At 37.2% G+C, this 18070-nt stretch overlaps 1 long non-coding RNA gene across 1 annotated transcript in view; it reads right to left on the bottom strand.

Annotated features, from left to right (window-relative positions):
• The window catches only part of LOC144376412 (uncharacterized), a 34850-nt gene that overhangs the window by 5204 nt on the left and 11576 nt on the right, over positions 1-18070 (bottom strand). The window contains exon 2 of the long non-coding RNA XR_013436874.1: positions 12280-12421. This is a non-coding gene — a long non-coding RNA (uncharacterized LOC144376412). The remainder of the gene's footprint in view (positions 1-12279; positions 12422-18070) is intronic.

The raw sequence follows: 18070 nt of genomic DNA, 5'->3' as shown, positions 1-18070 counted from the left end.
AACATTTCAAGAGGAAGAATAGTTTGAGAAAGCAGCAAGCTTGGTTAAGCTCAGGAAAGAGATGAACCCAACTGCCTGTTACCATCAAAAATGCCTCTTCCTTAATGATCCAGTGTCTCCTCCAATGCCAAGGATTGAATCCAGGGCTTTCTGTGTGCTAGGCGAGCGCTTTACCATGGAGCTAATTCCCTAACCTCACCTTAGTGATCTTGATGCTGAATCTGATATTTCATGCATGGAACTTTAAAAATCAATTAGGTAGAGAACACTGATTTAAAATTTCTCTTTAATTTTGAAGAAATGCAATGTTTTGTAGAATATTTGGGAAACACAAGTAAGCAAGAATAAAAACTTGAATTATTTATAATCCCACTACTTAGAGATACTGCTAGCCCCTGGTGACCACAGTTTCTACATCTGTGGATCCAATTAAACACAGATAAAAAAATATCTTTTAAAAATTGTGTCTCTTGGGGACCAGGTTGTGGCTCAGTGGCAGAGTGCTTGCCTAGCATATATGAGGCATTGGGTTCGATTCTCAGCATCACATATAAATGAATAAAACCAAGGTCCATTGACAATTAAAAAAAATTAAAAGAAACATTGTGTTTATTGCTGTGGTGGCACACACCTGCAATCCCAGCAACTTGGGAGGCTTAGGCAGAAGGATTGAGAGTTCAAAGTCAGCCTCAGCAATTAGAGAGGCATTTACAACTCAGCAAGACCTTGTCTCTAAATAAAATAAAAAGGGTTGGGGACGTGCTCAGTGGTTAAGCACTCCTGGGTTCAATTCCCAGTACCAAAAACATACATTAATATATATATATATATATATATATTTTACATTGCACTTGGTATTATCAGTAATCTAAAAATGATTTGAGAATATAAGGAGAGTTGGGCATGGTGATGCATGACTAATCCCAGCAACTCCGGAGACAGGAGAATCTCATTTGAATCCAGACTCAGAAACTTAGTGAGACCTCATCTCAAAAAAAAAAAAAAAAAAAAAAAAAAGGCTCTGGATATAGTCAGTGGTAAAATACCCCTGGGTTCAACCACCAGTACCAAAGGATGTTAAAAAAAAAGTAAATGGGAGGGTTTGCATAGGTTATACGCAAATATTATGTCATATACAAGGGACTTTAACATCCATGGATTTTGATATCTATGGGTCTGTGGGGGGGGGTTCTGGAACCATTCCCCACAGATACCAAGGGATTGTGTATATTCTTCTGGAGAATCTTATATATATATATGGAGAGAGAGAGAGAGAGAGAGAGAGAGAGAGAGAGAGAGAGAGAGAGAGAGAGAGAGATTTATATATATTATCTGCCTGCCAAACAGAGCTGAAAGTTGATTTTCAACCCACAGGGGGCGCGCTTCCTTACAGAAATGACTCTTTTACAGTGACCTGGAGGCAACTTTGAAAGTTGCTTTTTAATCAGGATGCCCTGGCACACACCTGTAATCCTATCAGTTTGGAAGCCTGAGGATTGTGAGTTCAAAGCCTGCCTTAGTAACTTAGTGGGGTCCTAAGCAACTATGTGAGACCATGTTTCAATAGAATACAAAAAAGGGCTCAGTGGTTAAGTGTCCCTGGGTTCAACTTTCAGTACCAAAAAAAATTAAAAAAAAGAAAAATAAAAAAAGAAAGTTGGTTCCTAAAGACTTTCCTAGTTTAGGTAAGATACATTAGGTTAGCAGATCATTTTGAATGTGGACTTTTTAATCAATACTGCAATAGTTCAGGCTGTTTGGCTCTTGGGGATGGAATGAATGTTTAAAAAAATTTTTTTTTCAGTTGTTGATAGACCTGTATTTAATTTATTTATATGTGGTGCTGAGAATCAAATCTAGAGCCTCATATGTGCTGGGTTAGTGCCCTACTGCTGAGGCCCAGCCCCAGCCCCTGGAATGAATCCTTTTTGAGTTGTGAAATGGACACCAACCCTTGGAGTGAGGGATGGAATACTGGGATTTGGCGTGGTTTGAGTATTTTCCTAGGGTCTGTTGAGATTGGAGGCGTGGTCCCCAGGTTAGTGGTATTGGGAAGTGGTAGAACCTTTAAGTGGCAAGGCCTAGTAGAAGAGCCTAAGGAATTGTGGGTTCTCTCTCTCCTCTCTCAGTCTCTCTAATTCCTGGAAGAGGATGTGACTACTTGCTCTGACATATGCTCTCATTATTGCCATCTGCCATTTGCCATGAGGTCCTTGTCAGAACTGAGCCCAGGCAGGCATCAGGCCCTTAAACCTCCATAACTGTGAGCCGAATAAACCTTTTCAACTACAGTTACTACTCAGGTATTTGTTTGTAGTAATGCAAATCTGACTAATAACTGTAGCAAGAAAGAATTCAGGATATAACTCAAATTGCAAATAAATAACAAAATCTCAAAAAAAATAATGAGCAAACCTGGAATCTAATAACAAGTACACGATAGTTTATTTTTTCTCTTGTCTCTTCAATTTTATCAAAGGTAATCATAGTAAGCTTAATTTATTTATAAAATGAGATTTTAGTCTCACTAAACTTGGCCTGATTATTTGCATCAAGTGCAGCAAGAAGTAATTGACCATATAAGCCCTTTTAAAATGTGCTTTGATGGAATTTTTAATAAGGAATCTCAGATTAGGCATTTTTTAAAAACCTCTTGGACTGGGGTAGAGCTCAGTGGTAGAGCTCATGCTTATCATGAACACGATCCTGGATTCAATCTTCTGCACCAGAAAAAAGAAGAAAAAATTAAAAAGAAACAAAAAATAAAAATAATAAACTATATATTTAAAAGCCCATTAAAAATTGGAAATTAAGTCAAGGACTCATCATCAGGTTTCACCTATAGTACTCAGGTGAATTCCTCTCCTCTTGAAGTTTTCAAGGTATTTTGAGGTTCCTGGTCTGTCAGAAAGTGACTTTTTTTTTTTTTTTGAAGGAGAAAGGTATACAATTTGTTAACATCTGGAGATATAGCTCAGTTGATATAATGCTTGCCTTGCATGTACAAGGCCCTGGGTTCAATCCCTAGCACCACAAAAATAAAGAAAGAACCACTTCAGTTATTTATATTAAAAAATAAAGAAAGAAAGACAGTTTTGAGTTTCTTAAGTTTTTTTTTTTTAAAAAAAACAATTTGTTAACATGCAAAAGAGGGAAATCACAGCCAGGGGGTGATTACCCCATAAAGTCTTATTCCATACTTACCTGTAAGGCCAGGAGGCCTGGAAGGGAACTATGCACTTGAAGTACAAAGTCCATTTTCCAGGGGACTCCTGTTGTCCCCACACAGTTCCTTAAAGCAGTCTTGTTATATCTGAATATATAACATTCCAGACAAAATCTTTGTAACATAACCAGGAATTACAATCGTGGCCTGTTACAAGAAGAAAGGATTCTTATTGAATTTATACAAATATCTCTGTTGCCTTAAAATAGGAATAGTCATACATAGTTTCCAAATTCTGAGAGGTTAGTTAGTGAGGAAGGTAAATGTTTAAATTCTGTTTACAAAAGGTACACCTTACCAAATTGCTGTGAGCTAGTTAGCCAAGAAGAAAAAAAGTATCCCTAAACTGCGAAAACAAAACCAAAAAACCCAGCAATATTTTAAATAAAATGACATAATTCTCATCATCTCAGTTCCATGTAGTTAATTCTTGTTCTATTTGATGTTGGGTTAACAGTTTTAGGAGGCTAGTTCTAAAAAGTTCTGAAATTCTTAGTCCAGTGATATGGTCTTAAAATTCTAGTCAGAGTTCTTTTTATCCCTTTCCATGAACCTCTTGAAGAATCAACACTTTTGGATTGCAGATACTTGAGAAAAGACCTTTCAGAAGATGCATCAGACTAAAACATTTTAACTGGTGATATCAAAACTTAAAATGGTTAAAGATTTGATAAGAGTTCAACAATGAATGAGGATATTTGGTTATTTCTGTGCCACATAGCAATTTGACTATAACCAGAATTATGATTGCTTATGTGTACTAAGACATAAGATTTCCAGGAATCCCATAAAATTTTGGAACACATAATATGTGTTAATTTATTATTTATTATGCATTAATAATAAATTTGTACAAATAGAGCTCAAAGAAGGTTAAACATCATTTCTTTTTTATTTTCATTATTTATTTATTTTGTCCAATACTGGGGATTGAACCTAGGGATGTTTTACTATTGAGCTACAGGCCCAGCCCTTTATTGATTGATTGACAGAGTTTACTAAGTTACTCAAGTTAGCCACAAACTTTCATTTATCAGTTTTAACAGTTTTGGAGGAAAGTCTTTAGATTCTTTTATACGTAAAATTATGTCTTCTGCAAAAAGGGGTAATTCGAACTTCTCCTTTTCTATTTGAACTCCTTTTGTTTATTTCTCTTACCTTTTTGCTCTAAGATTTCCAGTATTTTGAAAGTAGTAAAAGTGGATATCTTTATGTTGTTCCTGATTGTTGAGGAAATGGTTTCAGCTTTTCCCCCATTTAGTATGATGTTGGCTACGGGTTTGTCATCTGTAGGCTTTATCATGTTGAAGTACTTTCCTACCATCCCTAATTTTTCTTTTTCTTTTGGTACTGGTGATTGAGCCCGGGGGCACTTAATCACTGAGCCACATCTCCAGCTTTCCCCACCCTTTTTTCCTAATTTTGAGGCAGGGTCTTGCTATGTTGCCGAGGCTGGCTTTGAAATTGTAATCCTCCTGCCTCAGCCTCCAGAGTTGCTGGAATTACAGGCATGCACCACCACACCTGGCTCCCATAGGTTTTCATATGCTGTGTTTATATTTTCATTTGTTTCAAGGGATTTTAAAATTTCTCTCTTGACTTCTTCATTGACCCATTGATTGCTCATGAGAACAGTGTTAAATTTCCATGTATTTGTACAATGACTACTGTTCCGCTTATTATCATTTCCTAGTTTTATTCCATTGCGGTGGGAGAAGATACATGTTATGATTTCAGTTTGTTTGAATTTGTTGAGACTCATTTTGTGGCCTAACATATGGCCTATCTTGGCAAAGGTCCCATGTGCTGATGAGAAGTGTGTGTATTGTGCAGCTGGTGGATGAAATGTTTTGTTGAATGTGTTTGAGGTCCATTTGGTGTATAGCACAGTTTAGCTCCAGTGTCTCTTTGTTAATTTTTTTTGTCTGGATGATCTGTCCATTGATGGAAGTGGGACATTGAAACCCCCAGCTCTTATTGTGTTAGAGCCTTGCTCTCCCTGTAGATGGAAGAATGTTTGCTTTGTATAACTGGGTGCTTCTACAGAGTACATATATATTCATAATCATCTTTTCTTCTTGTTGAGTTGATCCCTTTATAGTGACCTCTTTGTCTCTTTTTACAGTTTTTTTTTTTTTAAATTTGAATTCTGTCTTATCTGATACAAGTATAGTTACTCCTGTCCACTTTGGTTTCTGATAGCGTGGTACTTCTTTGTACATTTTATAAATCAGAAAAATTTTCAAATTCTGAAGCAGTTGTTAAATATTCTTCAAATGAGACAAAGTTACTTTTTCGTCAACAAAAATGCATCTCCATTTTTTCCTCAGAACTTTTTTTTTCTAGAACATACCCTGGTGTTCTTGTATGCTTTGTGTATTGAATTTGTCTTTTTTTATTTCTAACAGTTTTAATTTTATATATTAACTAGGATTTTAATTCCTAGCAATCATTAATCAGCATTTGGTAGACTAACAGCCTTTAATAATCTCTAGAGATATATTTTAATGTGGAACAGGACATATTTATTAACAGACCAAATATGTTTAGTCTTTCTATAACATTTAAGAAGCCAAAAGTAAATATACTTGATTCTATGTTTAGCAATTAATGTTTTAGTATTTTATTTTATTTGGAAATGGCCTAGATATTTAATAAATATCCATCATTTAATTTCACTTAATAAAACTCTATGGATTAGAGAAATTTGTAAAGTAAATATGTTATAAAACACAATTGTTGTTTAAAATACTTTATAAGTTTTTATCCCATTTGTATCTATTTGGTTTGCTTGTTCTTAGGTCAAACTCAGTGTGTGTGTGAGTGTGTGTGTGTGTGTGTGTGTGTGTGTGTGTGTGTGTGTGTAGTGTTAGGCATGGAACCTAAGGCCTTGTGCATGTTAGACAATGTACCATTGAGCTATACATCCAGCCCCCAAACTCACATTTTTATGGTCTTGAATACTTAATAGAGATCAAAGTTGTGAGTCTGTATTAAATTTAATGTCAGTAGCCATGTCTGTTTTTTTTTTTTAAAGAGAGAGTGAGAGAGGAGAGAGAGAGAGAGAGAGAGAGAGAGAGAGAGAGAGAGAGAGAGAGAGAGAGAGAGAATTTTTAATATTTATTTCTTAGTTCTCGGCGGACACAACATCTTTGTTGGTATGTGGTGCTGAGGATCGAACCCGGGCCGCACGCATGCCAGGCGAGCACGCTACTGCTTGAGCCATATCCCCAGCCCCCATGTCTGTTTTAATTAGATCAATAATGTTTTTGTTTATCAATGATTACTAAAGACACATGAACTTGAAATACATTTGGGTTAATTATATTTAATTCGCAAGTATTTTTTTTTTAAAGTCAACTTAGTACTATGTAGACAATATCTAAATCTATTGGGTGGATAAACGTATATGTTGATACAACTTACCACAAACACATGTAAATGTAAGTACATAAAATATATACAAAGATCTTATAGTTTTTCACTTAAATTTTTTTAGCCAAGAGTCAAATAGAATGTTTGATAATGGGCTTAGGAGAAAATTCAGATACCTGTTCAAAATAGGTGACTCTTTAATTTATTTCTGTTTCTTAGCTGCCTTATTAGCAAGGAACTTAATCAAAAGGGAGCAGAGCAGACCTGAGAGGAATCCACCCACAGTTCTTGGGGCTCCATGAGGAAGGCAGAAGACCCCACAAAGATGGCTAGTGTCACCTCTTCTGTGTTCATAAGGGCCCTAAGGTCACAGAAGGAAGCAGGGATATGGAAGAAAATGGAAAGGTCAGGTCTTAGAGAAATCAATTGGAAAGATCTTGACTTTTTCAAAGATGAACATATAGTTGGCAGAGGTTTAAGAAAAGAGGGTGTCAGCTGACAGAGAAATTTTGATGAGGGAGCTCGACTCCCATAGAGAGAATAGACATGCCTTGAAAATTACAACCTGAACATCAACTTTCACTTAAGCTGATTTCTTACTATAGAGCCTTATACATCCATGGTAGAAAAAATATCACACATTTACAATACATATACATGTATAAATACATAGCAACAGATTTTACAGTTTTTACATCTTGTAAGCTGTGGACTAAATGTTGAGCAAAGGCATTTTCATAGCAGTTTGGTCTGTGTAAAACAAACAAAAAGCCTCTTTGCTCATTCTCTTTTTTTCTCTTGAGAAATACTATAAGTTTTCACCAAGGAGGTGCAAGGAGTTTGGGGAGACATATTTGCCTATTAGTGGTTTATATAATCACTACTTAGAGTTTTCTTTCTTTTTTTAAGGATGTGAAAGTCCCATTTCCAGTGTCCTGATTTTTCATAGTATCTGTAAGCATTCTGAAAATAGATGGGCTTTAAAATGTGTTTAGAAGTTTCTTTCTTTCTTTTTCTTTTATTCTTTTTTTTTTTTTTGTGTGTGTGTGCTGGGAATTGAACCCAGGGCACAACAATCGCCTTTAATTCCCCTGAGAATTATACTGCAGCCTGAACAACTAAAAATTGACTTACCCATTCCACACATTTAATTTATTATTTTATATTAAAGAGCAGATTTCTAAGATGGAAATCAAAAGATTTTTTCTGTTCTAAAGCTATTTATCTTTTAAAGCTGTACTAAACTGATTTCTTTTTATGTTTCCATTTTAATTCAGGAGAGAAAAAGTAAAAGAAATAACAACAAAAAGTTCCTAGCACACTCTATACCACAGGTATCACATGACATGTGGCATAAAGGCACAGTGCAATTCTAAATAATAAAAATTATTTTGAATTAATAAAAAATAATTCTGGTTTTCTTTTTTAGAGTATTATAGTTATACATAATAATTGGGTTCATTTTGACAAAATCATATATGCATGGAATTTGGTTTACTCCCATTTCATTCCCTAGTCTCCCCTTCCCAACTACCTTCCTCCCTCCCCCTATTCTTCTTCCCCTACTCTACTGGTCTTCCTTTCACTCTTTATTTATTTATCTAATATTTTAATTGTTTTTTTCCATAGTTGTGTAGGGATAGCATCCCTTTATTTTATTTATTTTTATACTGTGCTGAGGATTGAACCCAGTGCCTCTCACATGCTAGGAAAGTGCTCTGCCACTGAGCTACAGCCCCAGCCCTCTATTTATTTATTTTTGATTGATGTTTTATAGATAATTCATAAAGGTAGAATTCACTGTGGTATATTTATACACGCACATAACATGATTTGATTAAATTCCCCTCTCCTGTTCTGTCTTTATATTGATCTCCTTCTACTCCACTGATCTTCCTATAGTTTGTAATATCCAATCTCCTCCTTACCTTTTCTTCCCCTTATTTCACTTTGCTTCCACATATGAGAGAAACATTTGACTCTTGATTTTCTTAGTCTGGCTTATTACACTTAGCATGATGTTCTCCATTTCCATCCATTTATCAGAAAATGCCATAATTTCATTCTTTTTTATGACTGAGTAAAATTCAATTTTACTCAGAAGTGACATATTCTTTATCCATTCATCTATTGATGGGTATCTGGACTAATTCCATTATTTTGGCTATTGTGAATTGTGCTGCTATAAACATTGATGTGGCTGTGTCCCTACTGTATGATGGTTTTAGTTCTTTCGGATAAATACCATGGAGTGGGATAACTGGGTCATATGGTGGTTTCATTTCCAATTTTGAGAAATCTCCATACTGCTTTCCAGAGTGGTTGCACTAATTTGCAGTCCCATCAACAATGTTTGGATGTACCCTTTCCCTCACATCCTTGCCAACATTGATAACTCTTTATATTATTTTTTTTAGAGAGAGAGAGAGAGAGAGAGAGAGAGAGAGAGAGAGAGAGAGAGAATTTTTATTTTTAATATTTATTTATTTTTTTTAGTTCTCGGCAGATACAACATCTTTGTTGGTATGTGGTGCTGAGGATCGAACCCGGGCTGCATGCATGCCAGGCGAGCACGCTACCAGTTGAGCCACATCCCCAGCCCAACTCTTTATATTCTTGATAATTGCCCTTCTGACTAGAGATGAAATCTTAGTGTAGTTTTATTCTGCATTTCCCTGATTGCTAGCGATTTTGAACATTTTTTTCATATATTTGTTGGCCATTTGTGTTCTTTCTTTTGAGAAGTATTTGTTTATATCTTATTCTTTTGCCCATTTACAAAATAATTCATACTCAAGACCAACACTAGTAAATGAATATAATTAGATCCAGATCACACCTTAAAACAGCAGAAAGAAAGAAAAGATTTGCTACCCAGAAAATAATCCTGCATTTCTGTCTGGACATATTTCTAGGGGTTCCCAATCATCAATTGTCCATCTTCACCTGAAGATCCTTCAACCTGTGTGCCCCCAGTAGCTGGATAGTAGGAAACAAAAGCTGTTTAATGATACCCCCAAAGCCAAGAGTCACATACATATAAATTCAAAACAAGTAATTAAAACTAATTAGCTGGGAATGGTGGTGCACGCCTTAATCCCAGCAATTTGGGAAGCTAAGGCAGAAGTATTGCAAGTTCAAAGCCAGCCTTAGCAACTTAGCCAGGCCTAAGCAACTCAGCAAGACCCTGTCTCAAAATAAAATATAAAAAATAACCACTGGGAATGTACCTCAGTGGTTAAACACTCCAGGTTCAATGCCTGGTTCCAAACAAACATAAAAAGAATAACTAATTTTTATAAATGTTTTCCTCTTGAGTCAAAGGAATTTACTTGAGGAAATGGAGCTAAATTTAGAAGAAGAACATTTGAAATTGAGGGCCCAAGGATTTAAACTTTGTTCTAAATATGATTTCTGCTTTTTAATCTTGTCAAAGGAGGTTTCTAAAGCTAGTCTAAAATATGTAGATTTTTTTGTGTGTTTGTGCTATATATGGTATATCTTGTATGTGTATGTATATATACACATACATGATATACATGTGTATATCTATGTATATCATGTATGTATATACACACACATGGTGGTTGTTTTTCCTTTGTATCTTTTTATAGGTACCAGTAAGAGCTATTTAAGACCAGAATGTTCTCATTCTTTTTTTTAAATGTAGATGATCCATTGTCTGGCTATAGGCAGATCCACAAAGGTGGATTTATTCCAATTGTCATGAAATCAAATGACTCTCTTTATGAAAAGACCAGGAATAAATTTTATAATGAGAGTAGGAAGCATTTCTGAAGAGGGCACAAAAGAAGCAGCCCTAGGATCAAAAAAATTCACTCTCAAAAACAGACTTAAGAAAGCCAAGATTGCTCAGGTGTTAAGGATGATGTTTAACACACATGTTATCTCTAGTATCCTCAGGGATGTGTGGGCACATGGACTTCTGGGGGTGCCTTCACTCACAGACCTGTTACTCTGTGAAGGTCCTCCAGGGATTGGATTTTCCCTGCACTAACTAAGGCAACAAAAGTTGAGATGATAAAAGCCTCTTAAGGATGGGATTTATTAAGACCACAGTCCCTAAGAGCTTGGCATACTTGGATAGTAAGCTGCTTAAAATCTTACGTATGTGTCTTAGCCAAGGATGGTGACACACATCTATAAACCCAGCTACTCTGAAGTCTGAGATAGGAGAATCTCAAGTTCAAGACCAGCCTGGGTAATTTAGTGAGAACTATCTCAAAATAAAAAATAAAAAGGATTGGGATATAGCTTAATGGTATAGTACTTGCTTGACTTCCATGAAGCCCAGGGTTCAATCCCCAGCCTCCCAGCAACTTGGGAGGCTGAGACAGGAAGACTTCGAGTTCAAAGCCAGCCTCATAAATGGTGAGGTGCTAAGCAACTCAGTGAGACCCTGTCTCTAAATTTTATGCAAAATAGGGCTGGGGATGTGGCTCAGAGTTTGAGTGCCCCTGAGTTCAATCCCAAGTACCACCCCCCCCCCAAAAAAAAATAAATCCCCAGCCTCAAACTACTTACATGTCTTCAGTTCCCCATCCTTTTGATTGGCCACTGGTACAAACTGATATTTATAGATACCCCATAGACATCAAGACCAAGAAAGAATTTTCTTACTCATTTAGCCAAGTTCTCAAGGGCATTTAAAAAGTGGGGATGGGATAGGAAAGGGACCTCATCCTATTTTTTGTTGTTGTTGTTTTTGGTCCTAGGGATTTAACTCAGGGGCAACTCAACCACTGAGCCACATCTCCAGCCCTATTCTGTATTTTGTATTTTCTTTAGAGACAGAGTCTCACTGAGTTTCTTAGCGCCTCCCTTTTGCTACGACTGGCTTTGAACTTACAATCCTCCTGCCTCTGCCTCCTGAGCAGTTAGGATTACAGGTGTGTGCTTGGCATGCCTATTTTTATCTATTGCACTGTCAGCAAAATTTTGTCTAAATAGATACTGCAAAACAGTGTGAAGGAATGGCTTGAACAACCAGTTTGTAAAGGCTTTAGGCCTGTGTTCTACTCTACAAACCCCTCCTCATGACAAAAGACACAGAAAAACAGAGGATGAGGGAAAACAGACTATTTCTGGGAGGAAGAACATCTGACAGTGAGTACTTAGAACAAGATATACCAGAATTGCTGCATGTTTGGTTTGGATCTGAAGTGTTTCCCCAAAGCTAAAGGCTTGGTTGCCAGTCTGTGGCACTATTGGGAGATGTTGCAATCTATATGAGGTGGGGCCTAGGGTTAGAAGAGGGATCACTGGGATATGCCCTTGAAGGGGGTTTTGGGACCCTGACCCCTCCTTTCTCTCTCTCTCTGTTTCTCAGCCTCTGGGATGTGACCAGTTTTTATCTACCACCTGCTTCCTACCATGTTTGGCCTCATATGCCCAAAGTGACAGAACCAAGTGATCATAGACTGAAACCATGAGCGAAAAGAAATCTTTCCTTCTTGTAAGTTGTTTATCTCAGGTATATTTGTTACAGTGAAGGAAAGCTGATTGGTATGCTAATCTAAGGAGTACTCCATACAAATCAAGTGTTTTCTGCCTATTAATTTAAATTTGGAAAAGTAAGAGAGACAAATAGAGATTTAACCATTCGCTTAACTAAATTCTACAGAGACCAAGAAGTGTGACTGGTGAGAAATATTTACCTTGTGCTGGCTTTGGGTTGTCCAGCTATGAGTTCCGTTGACTGTAGCTTCCAGAAGAGCACAGTGGCTTTGATGTATCTGAGCCATGGCACCAAATTTGTAGGGAAAAAGGGAAATTTCTCCTTTACCCTCTGAATATTCACTAAAATAAGATGGCAAAGCAGATTAAATAGGAAAAAATACAACTTTATGACATACATGGAGGAAAACTCATAGTGTAATCACCCCTACAAACCATTGTTAAGGTACAATTTATTGGCATTATTTTAATTTCTTTCTTTTTTTTTTTAACCAGGGATTAAACCCAAGGACACTTAATTGCTGAGCCACAGTCCCAGCCCTTTTAAATTTTTTATTTTGAAACAGGGCCTTGCTAAATTACTAGGGTCTCACTAAATTGCCAAGGTTGGCTTTGAACTGGTTGTGATCCTCCGCCTCAGCCTTGCAAGTCACAGGGATTATGGCATGTGCCATTACACCTGGCCATTATTTTAGTTTTTAAACGACACATAACACATCAATAGGAATATTCCCATTAAAAATTATGAATTGAATATTTTCTTATTAAATTTTCTTCAAAATAATTTTATAAACGCCATGATACATCATCATATGAACACATAATAATTCAACCATTTGTTCCAAATCTTCATTGTCCTACAAGGACACACAGACACACACACACACACACACACACACACACAATTTTTAAAGCATAGTTTCCTAGAATAGAACTAATGTTTCAAAGGAAATAAAAATGTTTGAGGCTGTTGCCAAGTTATTGTTCAAGGAAGACTGTTATGATTTCTTATTACCACTAACAATATATAAAAATATAGGTCTTGTTATACTTAAAACACTTTAAAATACCTTTTCAAAGTTAATAGGATAAATAGTATTTTATTTTCACTTGTATTTGCATACTTTTTATTATTAATAATATTCAAGATGTACGATTACTATTCATTTATTTTTATTTGAATAATTTAGTTCTTAACTGTTACCAATTTTTAATTTTTATAGTACCTTGAAGATTAATGGATTTTATTTTATTTTTTTGGAACCAAGGATTGAACCCAAGGGCACTTAACCACTGAGCCACATCCCTAGCCCTTTTTAAATATTTTATTTAGAGACAGGGTCTCATTGAATTTCTTGGGGCTGGCTTTGAACTTGTAATCCTCCTACCTCAGCCTCCTGAGCCACTGGGATTATAGACATTTGCCACTATTTCCAACCAGACTTAATTTTTTGAAATAGTTTGTTTCCAGAAAAAAATCAGTTGGAAAATAGATATTTCCTATATTTCTGCCCACCCTCTTAGCAGCTCCCCTACTCCTTCCTACCAATTTCCCCATTATTAACATCTTGCATTAATGTAGTATATTTGTTATCATTAATGAGCCAATGTTATTCCATTATTATTAACTGAGGTCTATAGTTTACATGGAGTTGACTCTGTGTTGTAGCAACAGTTGTCTTTCAGTAACTTAGGAGATTGATTCCAAATTCCTCCCCTAGGATGCCAAAATTCACAGATGCTTGAGCAAGTCCCTTATGTAAAATCATATAGTATTTGTATGTAACCTGTGTAAATTTTCCCTTGTACCTAAAATCATCTCTATACTTAATATAAATGCTAGTTAAATAGTTTCACAATGGCATTGTTCAGAGAATGATGACAAGAAAAAAAAGTATGTCCGTGTTCAGTACAGGGGCAGTCATCACAGGCCTAAAAACACATTGTATCCCATCTGAGGCTGGTTGAATCCAGGAAGCAGAACCCACAGATACAGACCAACTGTACATTCAATGGGTTTTGACAAATGTATAATGATATGTAACTACTATTATAGCATCATAGAGATGAGCTTCACTGTCCTAAGAATCCTCTGTCCTCTGCCTATCCGTCCTCTCTTTCCTCTTAACCCGTGGTAACCACTGATCTTCGTATTGTTTCCATAGTGTGGTTCTTTCTATTGTGTCTTGTAGTTGGAATCGTAGAATAGGTGGTCTTTTCAGACTGGCTTCTTTGTCTTAGCAATATGTATTTAAGATTCCTCCATGTCTTATTGTGTCTTGATAGCTCAGTTTTTATTGCTGAATATTTTATTTTACCGATGGCTTATTTACTCACTGATTGAAGGACGACTTGGTTGTTTCAAGTTTTGGCAATTATGAATAGACCTGCTGTAAACATTCATGTGCAGGTTTTTGTGGGGATAAAACTTTCAACTCCTTTGGGTAAATATCCAAGAGGGTAATTATTAGATTCTATGGTAAGAGTACATTCAATTTTGTAATAAGATGCCATACTGTTTTCCAAAGTGGCTGCACCGTTTCTCATTGTACCACCAATGAGTGAGAGTTCTTGTTGCTTATAATACTTCTTAAAAATCAATGCATCAGCTATTTGTCTGGGAGGAAAACCCATTTGTCACATGTGGAGTAGAGCTTTTTTCCCTCAGCTTATTGATTATATTTTAATCTTTTTCAATCGTTGAAGTTTTACTGTGACGGATCTTAGGATAAATCCCTCCAAAATTCTATTGTTCATACTGGATGCTTTGAATTCTTGATTTTAATAGTAATTAAAAATTATTTTCTCAGCTGGGCAGGGAGGTGGTGTGCCTATAGTCCCAGATACTTAGGAGGTTGAAGCAAGGATCACTTGAGCCCAGGGGTTCAAGACCAGCCTGAGCAATATTATCAGGAGCCCATCTATAAAAACTACTTTTGAGGGTGAGGGGGATAGGAAAGATGGTGGAATGAGATGGACATCATTATCCTAGGTGCATGTATGACTGCACATATAGTGTGACACTACATCGTGTACAACCATAGAAATGTAAAGTTGTGCTGCAATTGTGTTCACTGACTGCATTCTGCTGTCATAATTAAAATAAATAAATAAAATTTAAAAATTACTTTCTAAATTTTAATAAACTCACATACTGCGCTCATGGAGCCCACATAGCATGCAACCCACATTTTGCCCTACTTGTTCCACATTGAAATCTCTCACCAGCCAATTTTATCTGCAGATATAATTCACTTTAGTGAATATGCTTCAAAGACCTTGAGTGTATTCAGCTGAGCTATTTTTTAGATTCAGGAAAAATATTTTGTTGAAATAACTTTCAGATTACTTAAATATCCAAAGAAAGACTGCGAGACCTTTAATGAAGTCAGTGCAAGGCTCATCTGTCCCCTCCTCACTGTGGAAGGACCCAGGTTACACCGCAGAAGTGAATTAATTTGATTATAGACTCATGAGCTAGAGAGGAGACTTCTAAGGTGCAAGTTCAGCTGTAAGTCTGACCCAATTTAAGTCATATCCAACATAGGATGTTTGTTCATATCTTCCAGAATTCCAGATATTCTATGCTTATTAAAACAGAAAAGTCACTAAATTTTTCTTTTTTGGATGTATTTTTCCTTAGGCAGAACTAAACTTCTTTCTGTGGAATTAGAAAAAATCATTCCAGGCCTGGGGATGTAGGTGGTAGTGGAGTACTTATCTAGCATGCTCAAGGATTTATTTCCCAGCACTATAAAAACAAAACAAAGCAAACAAACAAACACACAAAAAACTGTACTTTTGTTTGGAAAACACCCATGATCATAATCTTTTGTACACATAAAGATGTTACTTTCTTCTCTTGTTTCTGTGTCAATATCCTTAAATGTATCTTGGTGTTTCTAAATTTTATTATTCTTAAGTCTCCATATTTGTATCTTTCTAGATAATTAATTATCACTTACTGAGCACCTACTATGTGCTGAACATTGGGCTAAGATCTGGGAACTATCAAAAACAAGGGCTGGACAACTTTTTGGGTAAAGGACTAGGCATTTTAGACTTTGGGAGCTATGCAGCTTCTGCCACAACACTCAACTCTGCAGTTGTGGTGTGAAACCAGTGATAGACAACATGTAAAGGAAAGGGTGTGGCTGTGTTCCATGAGGCTTTCTTTACAAAAGTGGGTGGCAGAAGCCTCATTTGGAGGAGATTACTGAGATTTGTCAAACAATGTAGATTAGAATATACTGAACATCCATCCTTCTTGCTGGGCACGATGGTACATGCCTGTAATCCCAGTGGCTCGGGAGGCTGAGGCAGGAGGATCCGAGTTCAAAGCCAGCCTCAGCAACAATGAGGCACTAAAGCAACTCAGTGAGACCCTGTCTCTAAATAAAATACAAAATGAGGCTCGGATGTGACTCAGTGGTCGAGTGCCCTTGAGTTCAATCCCTGGTACCCGCCCCCCCCCAAAAAAAAAAAAAAGAAAATAGAGTGACCTTCTCTAGTGGCATGTGACAAGTGAACTATATTTGCAGTGTGAACAACTTGTTACTAGAATATAACAGTGAATAGCCAATTTTTCCAGGGGAGCTGAGCAAATTGTCCTTTAGGAGGTGACTTTTAGGACTTAAGAATTTTGAGTAGGGCCAGGTGTGGTGGTGTACACCTGGGATCCTGGACACTTGGGAGTCTGAGGCAGGAGATCACAAATTTGAGGATAGCCTCTGCAACCTAACAAGACCTCCTCTTAAAATAAAAATAAATAAATAAATAAATAAAAGGGCTGGGGATATAGCTTAGAGGTAGAGCACCCCTGAATTCAATCCCCAGCACCAGGAAAAAAAAATCCAGAAAGAAGAAGAAATTTCCTAAAGAGAATTTCAAGTGGGTGAGCACAGGGTGTGGGCATGAAAGAACATGTCATGTTTGGGAAGTCTTGAGTCCCCTTTTGTGGCTAAAACACTGTATTTATAGGAAGATGTGAGGGAAAGTTATGCTGGAGCCAGATGTGAAAGGCCCAGAGGAACTAGATTTTAGCTGTGGGCAGATTAGGACCCAGTTAGCTCTGATAAAAGTGAATCCTGGAGGTCTACACCTTGGGCGGGATAATTTTAAGTGGAGGAGAGAGGTGGGGAAACAAGTCACAAACTCATTTCTCTTGTCCAGGGAGGGGCTTGAGCTGAGACTGTGGCTTTGGAATAGAGAAGAGGTCCATTGGGAGGGTGAACTGACAGAATGGCCAAATCATTATTTCCAGAATTCTGGGAGGGCCAACTGTTTGGCTGTCAAGACAGTTACTCAGATTTGCTCCCAGACAGACCCATTCCTTATTCTTTCTTCCTCTCCATTTTGGGGAGCCAATCCCTGCAAGCCTCACTGCCCAGCTTCCTTGCCAATGGGTTTTTAGTTGGGCACAGTCACAAGGGAGGTGGCAGAAGAGAAGCCAGAGCACTTGTTTGTGTTAGCTTTCTGTTGCTGGGATAAAATATCTGACAAAATCAACTCATAAGAGGAAATATTTATTTTGGGTCATGGTTTCCGAGGTTTCAGTCTATGATCACTGGGTTCCATTGTCGCTGGACCTGTGGTGAGGCAGAGTGTCATGGCACGGAGCCCAGGGTGGAGCTAGGCTGCTCACCTCATGGCAGCCAGGGAGAGTGGGGGTGGGGGTGGCTGGAGAGAAGGAATTTAACATTGGCCACTGAGGTTGCAAAAGTGTGAGGAACACTGAAGGAGGAAACAGAGGAAGGTGAAACATCCCAAAGATTAGCAGTGGGAGAGAGAAGGTAGCCAGGGATAAGATACAGCTTTCAAGAGCCATGTCCCCAAGAACCTATTTCCTCCAATCAGGACCCATCTCCTTGGTTTCTACCACTTCCCAATAGCACATTAAATTATGAGTCCATCAATGGGTTCATTCATCCATGAGGTTGGAGCCCTTAGGATCCAATCACCTTCCAAAAGCCCCACTTCAAAACACTGCTG

The sequence above is a fragment of the Ictidomys tridecemlineatus genome, chromosome 1 (assembly GCF_052094955.1).
Source record: "Ictidomys tridecemlineatus isolate mIctTri1 chromosome 1, mIctTri1.hap1, whole genome shotgun sequence".
In the NCBI taxonomy this organism is placed as follows: Eukaryota; Metazoa; Chordata; class Mammalia; order Rodentia; family Sciuridae; genus Ictidomys; species Ictidomys tridecemlineatus.
This window is presented reverse-complemented; position numbering and strand designations above follow the sequence as displayed.